Source organism: Dromiciops gliroides, chromosome 3, assembly GCF_019393635.1.
Source record: "Dromiciops gliroides isolate mDroGli1 chromosome 3, mDroGli1.pri, whole genome shotgun sequence".
NCBI classification, from domain to species: domain Eukaryota; kingdom Metazoa; phylum Chordata; class Mammalia; order Microbiotheria; family Microbiotheriidae; genus Dromiciops; species Dromiciops gliroides.
The window spans coordinates 527,584,683-527,598,940 of NC_057863.1; positions in this window are offsets into that span (position 1 = coordinate 527,584,683).

Consider the following 14,258-nt stretch of genomic DNA (forward strand, 5'->3'; position numbering starts at 1 on the left):
CAGCTTCCCTCCCTCTGAGAAATGAAGGCAACACACAGGGACAGCTCAGCAGGAGCTGATGGCTATGACTTTCTCATACCATAATGCTGTCCCCAAAGGGCACTGCTGCAAGGTTTGAATTAGCCAAGAAATATATGCAATTATGTTTTGGCAGAGGACAGAGATTTATGGAAAACTTAATATGTGACACAGGCTGGGGACCCTCATTCATTCCGGGGTATCACCTTTTAATATTAGCAAGAGCAATTTCTTCACATCCTAGTATCCTCCATGCATTTCCTCTTCCTTGACTAAAACGTATGTCTCTTTTGCAGTATCACCTACAATAATTGTGTCTGATATTTCTCATCCTTGTCACAAGCTCTACAAAAGGAAATCGGTGACATCCAAGCTGTCTGTGTTCTCCAGTTTACATCTCAATCTCCTAGTTAGCAAAAGGTGGAAAGTCTGGTCAAATCACCTTCACCTCTGTTAAACTCTCCTTAAAATATTTTCTTTCATGTAACAGTTCTCATGCAAAATATAAGTTGACTTCTGTTGTCAGAATATGTTTCTGTTGCCTTTGGTTAATTTCACCAGTTACTTAGGAGATCCTGGTGTCCTGTCCTTATCATTATGACTCTTTAGAATGAAGATGTTGCATTCCTGCACCTCTGAATGGAGTTTGGGGCCATTTTTGGTGGGCAAAATCCATGCTATGGCCCTTACTTTTTAAAATTCTTAATCCTACATTTTATTATAATTAGAGAATGGTGTAAAAGGTCACTGGGAGATTTAAGGTAGTATGTATTCTCTCTGTAGTAATTAACAATTCTTAGGATTCTAAATGCTCACGAACAGGTGAGTATAATAGTTATGTAAGGGGCAGCTAGGTGGTGCAGTGGATAGAGCACCAGCCCTGGATTCAGTAGGACTTGAGTTCAAATCCAGCTTCAGACATTTGACACTTACTAGCTGTGTGACTTTGGGCAAGTCACTTAACCCTCATCGCCCCACAAAAAAATAATAATAATAAATAAACTGATTACATTACTACTTGATTACAGATGATAAATATACAAAATGTAAATATGCTTTTTCTTTGCATCTTGGGTTTTCTCCTCCATTCCCACCCAGGAGAATACAAACCCCTTGAGGAAGAGGGCAGTCTTCTTTTTGTCTTTGTACAGTTCCCAGCACAATACAAGGTAGATGGTAGATGGTTAATAAATCCCTTTCTGAATTTAATAAATTGCCTCTTGTAACTATCATGGGTAGCAAAAAGACAAAAACAAAATAAAAAAAGAACTTGTTTTTTTAAATGAAAGAACTAATGGAATCTGAGACTGGGTTCTCTCTGCAGCTGTTCTCTCACTGATGATCTCTGTCTGACTCAGGATGAGTCATGGCTTTGACATAGGGCTCTAGTCTCTGCTATCACACAGTGAAATGTGTTCATATTGTACTGCCTGCCTATCAGCATGTACGTGCCTTGGAAAGAGTGAAGGTGAAAGGGAGAGACTGGTGGTTTATCAGAAGCTTTGACTGGCTGAGTAGGGAGGGAGCACTCTCCATGCAACACTTAAAATTTATTCTTTTTAATGTGCAACCTAGTCCCTATTCCTAGCCTCAATTTAATAAATACTAAATTAACCCTTGAAAATATAACTTTGGTTTTATTCTGTTTCTACAGTCAAAGCAGAACTGAAGATTGAGGAAATTACACTGGCATTAAAGAATTACCCACCCTCAGCCAGGATTCCCCAGTTACTACATGTAAAACATTCAATCTTAACCTTGGTGGTTTAGTTTTGCTTGGGACAGGAAGTTTCACCCTGGTTAATGATTTGTGGTTGTTGGTACCAAGCCACCAAAAATGAAAAATTTCTGGACCTGCTGGCTGTAGCTGTGGTCTGGATCATCAGGCTGCACAGTTCTGTCACTACAAGAACATTTACCCATTCAGGCAAGGCTTCTGTAGCTAAAAAAAAAGGAAATCACCCAGTATCAGTATAAGGCACTATGCTGAGTACTGGGGTCTTAAAAGCTATCTGCTATTCTTCAATGTGGTCTCACATCAACTTTCAGGATCCCTTCCAAGGTTTTACTCAGATACCACCTTCTACATCCCCTCTTCAGTTGTCAGTGCTCCTTCCTCCAATTATCTTGTATCTAATTGATATCAATTTTCCATATACTTCCTCATGTACATGTTGTTTTCCCCAGTTAGCTCCTCATGGGCAAGAACACTGGAATTTTTGTTATTGTGTCCAGAACAGATCCTGGCACAAACAGTAGTATGCACTTGATTTATTGATCATAGAATGTAGAGTCCTGATTAGTCCAACCTCTACTTGAAACATGAATATTCTCTTTCATATCTCTAACAAATAGTTTAAGAAACATAGTTTAATAATAACATTGGAAATCTAGAAAGTGCCCAGAGAAGAGAAACAAAGATGGTGAAAGGCCTAGGTAAATATCCTATAAAGATATGTTGAAGGAACTGGGAATGTCTAACCTGGAGAAGACAATAAGAGAACATAATAGCTGCTGCAAGAATCTGAAAGACTGTCATGTGGAAGAAGGATTAGTCTTTTTCTATTTGGCCCCAAGGCATCCAACCAGGAGAAAAAGTAGTTGATATCTATATCTATATCTATATCTATCTCCCTCTCCCTCTCCCTGTCCCTGTCCCTGTCCCTGTCCCTGTCCCTGTCCCTGTCCCTCTCCCTCTCCCTCTCCCTCTCCCTCTCCCTCTCCATCTCTCTCTCTCTCTCTCTCCATCTCTCTCTCTCCATCTCTCTCTCTCTCTCTATCTCTCTATCTCTCTATCTATCATCTGCTGTCTGTTTCTACATAGACAGAGATTGTCTATATCCATATCTATATCCATATGTAGGTACGCATGTATATATTGTATGTATATAGGAAACTATATATATATATATATATATATATATATCTGTCTTTAGATATAGATGGATGTAGATGATGTAGATGTAGATGTAGGGGGCAGCTAGGTGGTGCAGTGGATAAAGCACCTGTCCTGGATTCAGGAGGACCTGAGCTCAAATCCAGCCTCAGACACTTGACACTTACTAGCTGCGTGACCCTAGGCAAGTAACTTAACCCTCATTGCCCTGCAAAAAAAAAAAAAGATGCAAATGCAGATGCAGATGCAGATAGAGAGATAGAGATACAGATAGAGATGGATATGGTTTGCAGGAAGGGGGAAAAACTCCCCAACAGTCAGAGAATGATTTTCTCTAATGCTTTTCTCCCAATGGAAATTTTCAAGCAGAGTCTGGATGACTATGTTTCAGGCTATATTAGAGTTGAGATTCCTTTTGGGCCTAAGTTGAATCAAATAGCAGCTGTGGGCCATGAATGGTTCTAAATTTCTTTGATTCTGTGGTCACCCAGCTTCTACATGAATACCTCCAGTGTTCAATAACCATACAGGTAGTATATTCCAATTTTAAATAAATTTTATTTGGGGTAAGTTCCTCCCCAAACTGAGACAAAATATACTGTCCTATAGCCTTCTCTCATTAGTACTAATTGATCTTGAAGATGTCAAGCTAATAGCTCTTTTACATGGAGAAGTGATGTGATTGAGAGGAGCACTCCACTTTTATTTAAAACCTGAATCTAAATCTTGACTCTTCTACTTAGTATTTATATGGCCTTAGGGAAGTCATTTCATATTTCTGTGCCTATTTCCTTCTCTGTTAAGTGTATGCCTTGTACAATACATGGCTTATCCTACCTCTCTGATGATAGCATAATGAGCAAAGTGATTTGTGATCATTAAAGTGCTATACAAATGTTGGATCTTACTATTTTGACAACCCTTCGAAATACATAAAGACTGAGATTTGCTCCTCTTCCTCAGGGTTCTCTGCTTTAGTTTGACTACCTCTGGTTTCTGAAATCCATCTTCATTTACAATAGAGCACAGCACCTGAAGTTAGAAAGAACTGGGGAAATCCATTAACTTCTCTGGATCTCCATTTCCTCATTTGTAGGACAGAAAGGTTGGACTGAAGGACCTCTATGGTCCCTGCCCACTCTAAATCTATGATGTTAATCTCTCTGACCCTCCTAGTCACTCTCCTATGGACAAACTCATTAGTCATGTCTTCCCTAAAATGTAGCTCTCAGGACTGAACATGAGATCTTGAATGTGTTCTGAGAAGACAGAGTACATCAGGACTAGCTAATCCCTTACCCGGGACACTAGACTTTAATTCATGCAACTTTAATTCATGGATTAAATCTATAATCATATTGTCATGACTGGGAAAGAGCAGAGATACAAATAAGCCACAGTAGGAAGTTGCATTAGCAGGTTCTTAATAAATATAGTTCAGTTGGATTTGATTGAATCAAATTTTACTTGCTGAGATATTCCAGGTTGTATAATCCCTATAACATTGTTAATATAAACAACTTTGAAAAACTTAGGAACTCTGCTTAATATAATGACTAACCACAGAGGACTTGTGATGAAGCATGCTGTCCACATCCTTATGGAGATGTGATGGATGCAAGGTATATGTGTGTATGTATATGCATATATGTATGTGTGTATATATATATACAAGCAAAATAAATACAATATAAAATGTCACATATATATATATATATACATATATGATATAGACATATAATACATAAATCATGATTGGTCGTTGCTTTAATCAGAGTTCCTAAGTCTTTTGAAATTTTTTGCTATATATCTTTTCCAGAGGTTTTGGTGTTTTCTCTTTTGTTAAATATTTTTACAGATGTCTTCTATTTTTTATATCATAACAGTTTTCCCCATTATCCCTTACCTCTTCCTCCTAGAGAGTCATCCCATGTAATAGTTTGTTTAAAGACAAATTTTTTTTTTGATAAAATAAAAGGAAAAAATTGTACAATTAATCGGTACATTATAAAAGTCAAAAGGGCAGATAGGTGGCACAGTGAATAAACCACCAGCCCTGGATTCAGGAGGACCTGAGTTTAAATCTGGCCTCAGTCTCTTAACACTTACTAGCTGTGTGACCCTGGGCAAGTCACTTAACCCTCATTACCCTTCTCCCCCAAAAAATTATAAAAGTCAAAAAACATGTGCAATGTGCAAAACCATTCAACTTCCCATCTCCATGAAGAAATGGATTCTCTCATAACGCTTCATTTCCTTTTTTCCCAAAGGGGTGGAAAGAGAAGATAAACATTCATTAAGTGATGTCTATGTGCCAGGCACTGTACTAAGCATGCCACAAATATTATCTCATTTGATCCTCACAACAACCCCAGAGGAAGTATTATCATCATCCATATTTTACACTTGAGGAAACTGAGGCACATAGATAAAGTGACTTGCCCAGGGTCACACAGATCATAATTGTTTGAGGCTGGATTTGAACTTAGATCTGCTTGACTTCAGGCCCAGTGCTCTATTCACTATACTACCTGCCTGCTTTCTGAGAGGAAGAGAAGGTAGATTTTTATTCATTAAAAAAGGAATTCCTGACTCGGGAGATGGCAGGAGTTGAACCCATAGTCAACTGATATATCTCTCTGAACTATTTTAATGGTTATACAACTGAATTTTTCTTTATAAGAGCATTTCTTTACAGGGGAGGGAGAAGAGAGCACAAACCATCACCCACTAGGTGCTAATAGTAAGATCCAGAAGATGGAAGGGTGATTAAGTCAAGACTTCAGGAACATGAAAAACTTTAACAAAGTGTAAAATCCCTCCAACTTTGGCAAACTTTCATAACCCCATTGACTAGGCCATTGTGTCAAGAATTTGTGATTTTTTTTTTTATTAGCAACTGCTTCTAGTCATCTCAGGTTCAGAGAATTTTAGCAACTTGCCTATGGTTATACCACTATTTAGTGTCAGGGGCACCATTTGAACACTGAGATTCTTGATGTCAAATCCAGCCCTCCACACCGCTTCACAAGCATAACTATATATATAAATAAAAAAGCCACAACAAAGTTTCTGAATTAACAGGCAAGCTTCTATTTTACTTTGATTTTTGGTAGGAGCAGATCTCTGTCTCTCTTCCCTATTGCAAGGCTGATTGGTTGGTTGTTGTCCTTTGTTCTCAAAGAGGACTGAAATGACATCATAGGTTGGCATCAAGGTACAGTGTGTCTGACTGTGCTGATCAAACCCATAGGAGCTTGGAAGTCTCTTCGACAGGTCAGACTAAAATAGTCTATCTGTGTTGCCAGACCACAGAGAAGGGAGAAATCAGAACACTTCCTTATTTTGAGACTATATGCAGCTTATTAAATGTATCAATTTCTTTATTCCTTTATAGATTAATCTGATGTTTTTACTTCAAAGACCTTGAATTATAAAATGCCTTTTGATGCTCTAGCTGCCGCTAATAAGACTTCATCTTCTTGATGCAGGAGATTGAAGTGCTAACTTTAACTAGCATGTCCCATAATGCCATTCCAAATGAAAGGGATGGAATCTCCTACTTAGAAGCCTGTTCTGTGCAAACTTCTATTAACAGCCTTGGTGATTAGTGTGAGGTATTGGACCTACTCATTAGTCTATCTAACAGCAAACTGGACCACATTATACACAGATTTCTCCCCTATGTTTAAGGAGTCAGTGTTTTCTTAGGATGTTCAGCTTTAGAGAGGTGTGCATCTTTGGGAAATATAAAATTAAATGATATTTCAAATCATGATACATTAAATTATGAATCATTGATAAAATAGTATATTGAATGGGTCATATCTGATGACACTGCCATTTAAATTTGATGTACATTTAAACAATTTGAAAATAAAATATAATTGAAGATAGCTGTCATATCCTGCCCCTCCCCCCAGTCTTCTCTTCTTCATGGCAAACATCATTTAGTTTCTTTATTCTCATATCACAATTTCCAGTGTCTTTGACAGCCTACTGGCTCTCTTCAGAATAGGATCCTAATTGTCAACAGCTCTCCCAAAATTTGTTGTCTAGAATAAAACATAAATACTGTTATAATTTGGTAATGATGTTGATGATAGCCATCTTATCGTCTATCATTCTTAGAAAGAATGACAAATAAGCTAGGTTCTTACTTGTGTATGTATTTATTCCATTTCCTACCAAATATTTAAAGATCATTTGAAGATACTATATATGTTTATCTGAGGAAGAGCAGACTTTAGAAAGGCATGATAGCTGCCTTCAATATGTAATATTAATTAATCATTAATATAAGGCTGTCACATGGAGTGTCATTCAGTGGAAAGCATATTTGATATTGTCAGCAGACCTAAACCTAGGTAAGTTTTTAACCTTTCTGGGTTTCAGTTTCATCATTTGTAAAATGAGACGGTTGTACCAAAAAATCTCTAGGTGCCCTCCAACTGCAGATCCATACATTCATCTATGATTTAATCTCATCTTTCTTGGCCATGGGAGGTAGAATTTTGAACCATGGATAAAAATTATAAGGAAGTAAAATTTAAATCTGCCAAATATATGTTGCTAAAATGTATATATTACTTTAAGTCATGCAAAGTGCTTTTACAAATATTATTTCCTTTTGTCTTCACTGCAACCAAGAAAGTTATTAATATTACCCCCATTTTGTATGTGAGAAAACTAAGGCAGAGGTGAAGTGACTTTATGAGCATCAACATAATTAGTAAGTAGATATGTCTGTCTGTTTATGGGTGAAAGAATAACAGGTGTGGAAACCTAGAAGTGTGTTTAGTTGAGTTACTAAATATATAACTATCATGTAAAAATTCAATCAAGAGCAATTGCTCTTGTAATATCAGGTCCATGGTATCTTCAGAAGTATAGGACAGTACATTTGTCTCTTCCATTTTGTCCTTTCTTATTTTAATCATCATCACTGTCATCATCACCATCGTCATTCATACCATCAGCAAACATAGTAAGAATAGTCCACTAATTTGTTTTATTTGTATCATTTATTGATTTAAATATTTTGTAAATGTAAATGACTTTGGACATTATAAGGTAAATAAAATGCTTTTCTTGAACAGATAGATTTGGACAGAATTATATAAATATAACACACAAATCATCACCCTCTATTTTATAATTGCCCCAGTCTACTGCCATTCATTTTCCTTGTACAAATTCACTTTGTTCTATACTCTGTAAATACATAGAAATGTTGCATAATGAATCATGCTATTTACATTGTGCATGACATACAAAGAGTAATTACAAATAAAAAATACTTAAAATAATTGAAATGTGTCAACACAAGAAAAAAAGATACATCAGGTGTTCATAGTTCTGTAAATGCTTATATACTTGTACATAGACGTCTAATCTCAAATTTCTAGTGACATAATACATATTTTATCATTTCAATCAGGAAATACTATTCTCTATTCCTTTACTACTAGAGGAGGGCAAAAGATATTTTAACATAATATGAAACACTATCAGAAACTTCTTTTGGAACTGTACAGATTTATAGATGCATTCATCTTTAGAAAACAAAATTAAATTGATTAATTCAAAATATAAGCAATTAAATCATGCCATACAGATATATTAGTATATTGAATTGGTATGATTTGATAATATTATCATTTAAGTTTGACATTACTAGAGTTTAAAAAGAAATGATTCACAAAGTATTTTTTGATCTTAAAGTGGCAGATGTATATTATTTACACTGTAAGCCAAACCAAAGAATGAGCCCCACAAAACTGCAGCAAACAAATTGGTCAGAATGTTGAAAGTAATCAGGGGCATGGCTAAATATAAAATAGCCTCATGGAGAAGAGACTAATGAAGGCTTTGCAATCATTCACCATGTATATTTCATATATGAGTTTGCAAAAAATATTGACTTTGTGGTCCAAAAAATTAGGTGAAAATGTATTGACTTACTTTTTAATCACAGATTGAAATGAGCACAGAATTATGCCTGATGCCTAAGTAGTATTTGGAAAGTGAGACCCTTTGGTTCTTAAAATGGTTAATCACAGTTAAAGTGTCGAAATTCAGGTAGATTATTTTGAAATGAAGACTTGCATTCGCATGATTCTGAAATGTACTTTGGGGTACATTTTTTAAAATGAAAATAATTTGTTTTGTTTGGGGTGTATTTTTTAAAAGGTAAAATGGTTGGTTTTGTCACTTAGTGGCCCAAGTTTTAAAGTAATCAAATTCATTCATGCTGCTTGAAAATTTAGGAACTTTTTGTTCCTGGGAAAACACTCAATATTTTTGGGTACAAAAGAAATACAAAGAAAATGAGTAGTATGCCATCTGGGAGAAAAACAAACAACCAAATATGGACAGCATTTCCCCTCCACTGATCGTGTTTCCAAGTAGTACACTACCTATCTGAATCCTAACAATCTAACCTAGTGGCATCGATTTGGAGTTCAAACATTTTGATAATGTCATAAGGGTCCAATTCTACTGAATGGAAAAACTGGGCTGACACAAGTTGACTGCAATCTCTTTACTAGATTTGAGCTCTTGGTAATTCTTTAGCAGGAATAAGTAAAATGAGGTATAAGAAAAGCATCTCTTATCATATCTGGTATCACATTTCACTTAAATTTCCTGTTTTCTCAATGCATTTCTTTTTTTCTTTCATTATTAAAAGTGCTTATTTACGCAAAGGAGGGGGAAAAAAAAGAGTATAAGTTCTTAGAGATCCTTTTAGCCCCTTTCATTCTCCTAGTACTGGATTGACTTTCATTTCTAGTTAATAACTTTCAATCTCCTAAAACTTTTTCTTACAAATCTTCTGTTGATTGCAAGATGACATCTATTCCTTTTAATTAATTTTTTTTACTATGAAATAGGATTTATATGGAAAACCTATCTTTTCAAAAATGGAATGTTTTTTATTATGTCCCTTCACCCATTCCTCCTAATTTTTTTTTTTTTTGCCTAACTTTTCAGGTTGAATCATTCCTAAGGTACACAGAATAGAAATTCCAATACTACATCATGGGGTAGGGATGGAGATTAAAAAATTGTTTGATTCACTAAAGTGTACACTTCCAAAGGCAAAAAAGTAATTTTCTATATTTTCTTGGCAAATAGAAATGGACCCTTCTAAATCAGAAAAGAGTTAAATAGAGGGGCAGCTAGATGGCGCAGTGGATAAAGCACCGGCCCTGGATTCAAGAGTACCTGAGTTCAAATCAGGCCTCAGACACTTGACACTTACTAGCTGTGTGACCTTGGGCAAGTCACTTAACCCCCATTGCCCCACAAAATAAAAAAGAGTTAAATAGAGTAAAATATAAACAGTTGGTTGTTTTTTTTACAGAAAACTCTAAAAGAATTGGTTTAAATTTTACTTTTTTTTGAGAACAAAGGATTAAAATACTGCTATGCTTTTTATTATTACTTTATTTCTACCTTTCTGGCATCTGACCATCTTGAAGGGGAACTGAGAGTATTTGTTTGTGTGTGTGTCTCTCCAAATATGAAGAGAAAAAAATCTCTCATTGCCTTTTTAGAAATAAATCATGAAAATGGTTTGGAAGATTTCTTTAAGTAGCTGCAGTGCAGGGTACTTATCAAAAATCAAAGACCATAAACTCTTCTCAGGTTCCTCAATGCTACTATGCTGAGATATCTGATACTTTTCCCTATTAAATCAGACACCTTGATTAATTCAGATTTTCCTATAAGCAAAATGACTTTGAATTAGGGCTTTAGAATAAATAATTGCTTCATAAGTTTGTTTGTTTGTTTGACATCATCTGAGGGGAAATTTTGCTAAAATCTTGCTCTTCCTATTAGGGTTTTAGAGTATGACTGTGTACCTAATCTAATGAAGTGAGTCAAAACTATATTTTGGTTATAAATGCTGATCTGTCTGCAGTCTATAACTACAAAGGGATAGGTATATTAGATATTGCTTTTTTAACACATGAGGCTTCTAAGGCTGAAGCAGGGATTTAACAACCCTCAAGGATAACAAAAGCTTAATGTTCTGTAGCACACTGAGTTAGGAGAGGATGAGGAGGATGAGGAAGAATAGAGCTCAAAGACAGAACAAATAGTACTGATGTTATCCCAACCCAGTCAAGGGAGCCACAAAATCCCCCTGCCCATTCATAACCACTGTAAATTCTCCTTGCTACAAAATCATTTTGAGGAAAAAAGTTCATTTTTCCAGAAAGAAACTGCTTTCCTATTTTTACACCTTGCCAGTTCTATACTACATTCTAATATTCCTATAAGAGAAAGACAGATGGGAAGACAGAAAGAGACAGATAGACATGATAACAGAGACTGGAAGAGATAGACAGACAGAGACAGACAGATAGACACAGAGATTGTCAGTGGCTGGTAAAAAAAAGTGTTATCCCTGTTCCTTCTTAAGAATTTTTTTTATAAATTTAGTGAAATAATCCCCAAATCCTCCAAAATTCTCTTTATAATGGCTCTGAGAACTAACAGCTCAGTCCTCTCCTTTAAGTACCATCTCCCTCCAAAATTAGTCTATGCTTAGGAGGCCTCCCTATATCACCATATGACTACTCAAAGCATGGGAGAGGAAAAGGCAGGTCTGCCATGAGAGGGTTATTCTTCATAAATTTCACTAGTCACAACACAATGCTAAATATTAGGAAGATTATCATGAAGTTCAAGGGAGTTTTTTTAAAAAGTAACTGATGCCAGTGAAATCATGTGTCTTGAAAATAGTAAAGTTTGAAAGGCTTTTGATAGATGACCACATATATGATACTTAGATTTTTACATAGATTAATACTAATATATATGAGTAATAGCAAATTTTAGTGTTAGAGCCAGGAACAAGTGCACAAGTGATAAAGGATTCCCTTTATCACATAGCAAATATCTGTTGGATACTTAAACAAATATAATGATTTTCTTTTCTAGTAAATAGTTAAGTTCTTTGGTTAAAATAAAATTCAACATTGGTGGTTGTAAAGAGTATCTGAAGTTATCTTTCCCCCCCTTAATAGCTAGACAGCCAATTGTCTTCTCCCTTACCCTCACAAATGTGCATATTCTTAAAAATAAAAGCACATGTGCAGATTTTTATGGATTTCATTAAATTAAATATTTTCTTGGTAAACATATTCAATTATTTGGATCGTTCTGCTAAACACATATTTGTGTGCAGGAAACAGACATTTCGTCCTTCGGTTGCTTGTATACTTTGTTACTGTCTACCCAAAACAGAAAACTTTAAGTAGAGTCAGTTTAAAGCAAATTTTTGGCAGAAATTATTCAGGTAATTAAAGGTCAAAATGATTTTTTATTGTTGTTCGTGTGTTGGTTGGGGTTGGGGTAGATGAGAGTTAATTTCTCTAGCTAAGGCAGTTGCCTCAGTTTGGGAGTGTTGTCCTAGGTGTACTATGGGAAGGGTACTATAATCATATTGAGTTAAGGCAAAAAAGCTTTTAGAAGGAATTAGCTCATCTGTGTGGGACTTTTGTGCTCTAAATTAGAACACATCTGGACAATGACTATTACCATAGAGATTTCCCTGGTCTATCTCACTTATGTATTCAACCTGGACTAAAGGAAATGCTTCTATTCTTCACTTTATTTGTTCTGTGTGAGACCACCATGGATCCTACTCTCTGATACATTTGGACTATAAGAATAATAATGAAAAAATAATAGCTAACATTTCTATAATACTTCAAATTTTACAAACTGCTTTACACATATACCACTTTTTAACCTGTCTGTGGCTAAGGTCCTGTATTCTATCATATCAAAGATAAATGCTGCCTTTAGTTATGAAGCATAGAAAATTCAAAGCACCTAAATGATACTTACATATTATATTTCAAAACTCTCTCCCTTTTATCACATGGCAGAATGATATCTACAGATTTTAATGTATTGATGAAAACAACATTAACTTTAAAAATACATTAAATAGAAATTTCATTGAATATTGTTGCCTCTCACATTGATTGAATAACTATGAAGAACATTCACATCTACAATGAAAATAGCTTATATGCTGGTTTATAAGACATGGCATGGTGGAAAATATGCTAAAATTAGCAAGAAGACCTGGGTTCAAGTCCTGTTTCTGGCACTTATTAATGATGTGACATTGGGAGAGTCAGCCTCTCCGCACTTAAGTTTTGTCATCTGTAAAGTGAGGGTCTGGATTATATGATCTCTTAAAGTCACAACCAGCTCCAACATTCTGTTATTGTGCCTCAACTGTCAAAAAGGCAAGTTATTACATCTTTAGGCAATGCACAATGCTTAGAATGCACAACTTTAGCTAGCATTTGCTGTGGCATCTCATATACAAGGAAAGCAATACATAAATATAAACATTTTCAGCTTCTTTTTTAGTATTAGAGAATTGGGTTTTGTAACAGAAAAAAAAAGTTGTTTCCCCCCACTCTATTCAAATTTATATCTCTGAGGTTATTCAAGACCTTATTTTAAAGGGACATTCAATCACTTAGATGATTGTTGAAGAACATAAGTTCTTTTTAAAGCTTGTGTCAGAATCCACAAAGATGTACCTCTTGGGAGGTTAGAAAAGCTGTGTTCCTATTCAAATGGAGGCTTCTTTGGGCTTGGTCTTAAAGCGGTTCCCATTTGCCATGAATTAGCTGGAGTAACGTCAGAGGCTCTTATGTATTGTTCAGTTAATCTACTCCAAAAATGTCACAAATTTCATTTGATTCAGAAATTCTATAATATTTAGTTCCACATCTTATGTGAAGATTTCTGAACACCATTGTTAAATAGATTGGAAGATAAATAACAGTCTGTCATATATGTCTAAACTTATTAGAACTTATTCTGTGTTATTAAAAACAGTGACATTATCTATTTGAGCCCAGAAGTCTTAAATGATAAAATAGATTTATAGGATTGTCCTCATTATAAAATGCAAACCAGTGTCCAGGATACTGTTTTGCACTCTCACAAGACCTAACCACTTTAATGCAGAAATTGGTGGAAGACAAGAAAAATACATAATTCATTAAAATTCTGAAAGTGAATCTGAAGACTAGGAGATAATATCTTAAAAGTAGTGCCAAATGACCACAGTGTTTCCTGAGAAAGGCTCAAGAAATCCCACATTTTGATAATTCTTGAAACAGTGTGTGTGTGTGGGGGGGGGGAGCGGGCAGTGGTGGTGGTGGAGGCTGTTTGACCACAATACATCTTGGGTCTAATATATTTTCCTACTTTATAACAATAAGTCCATCCTCCCTTCCTTCCTTCCCTCCTTTGTTCCTTCCTTCTTTCTTTTCTTCCTTCCTCGCTCTAGTCTTCTTTT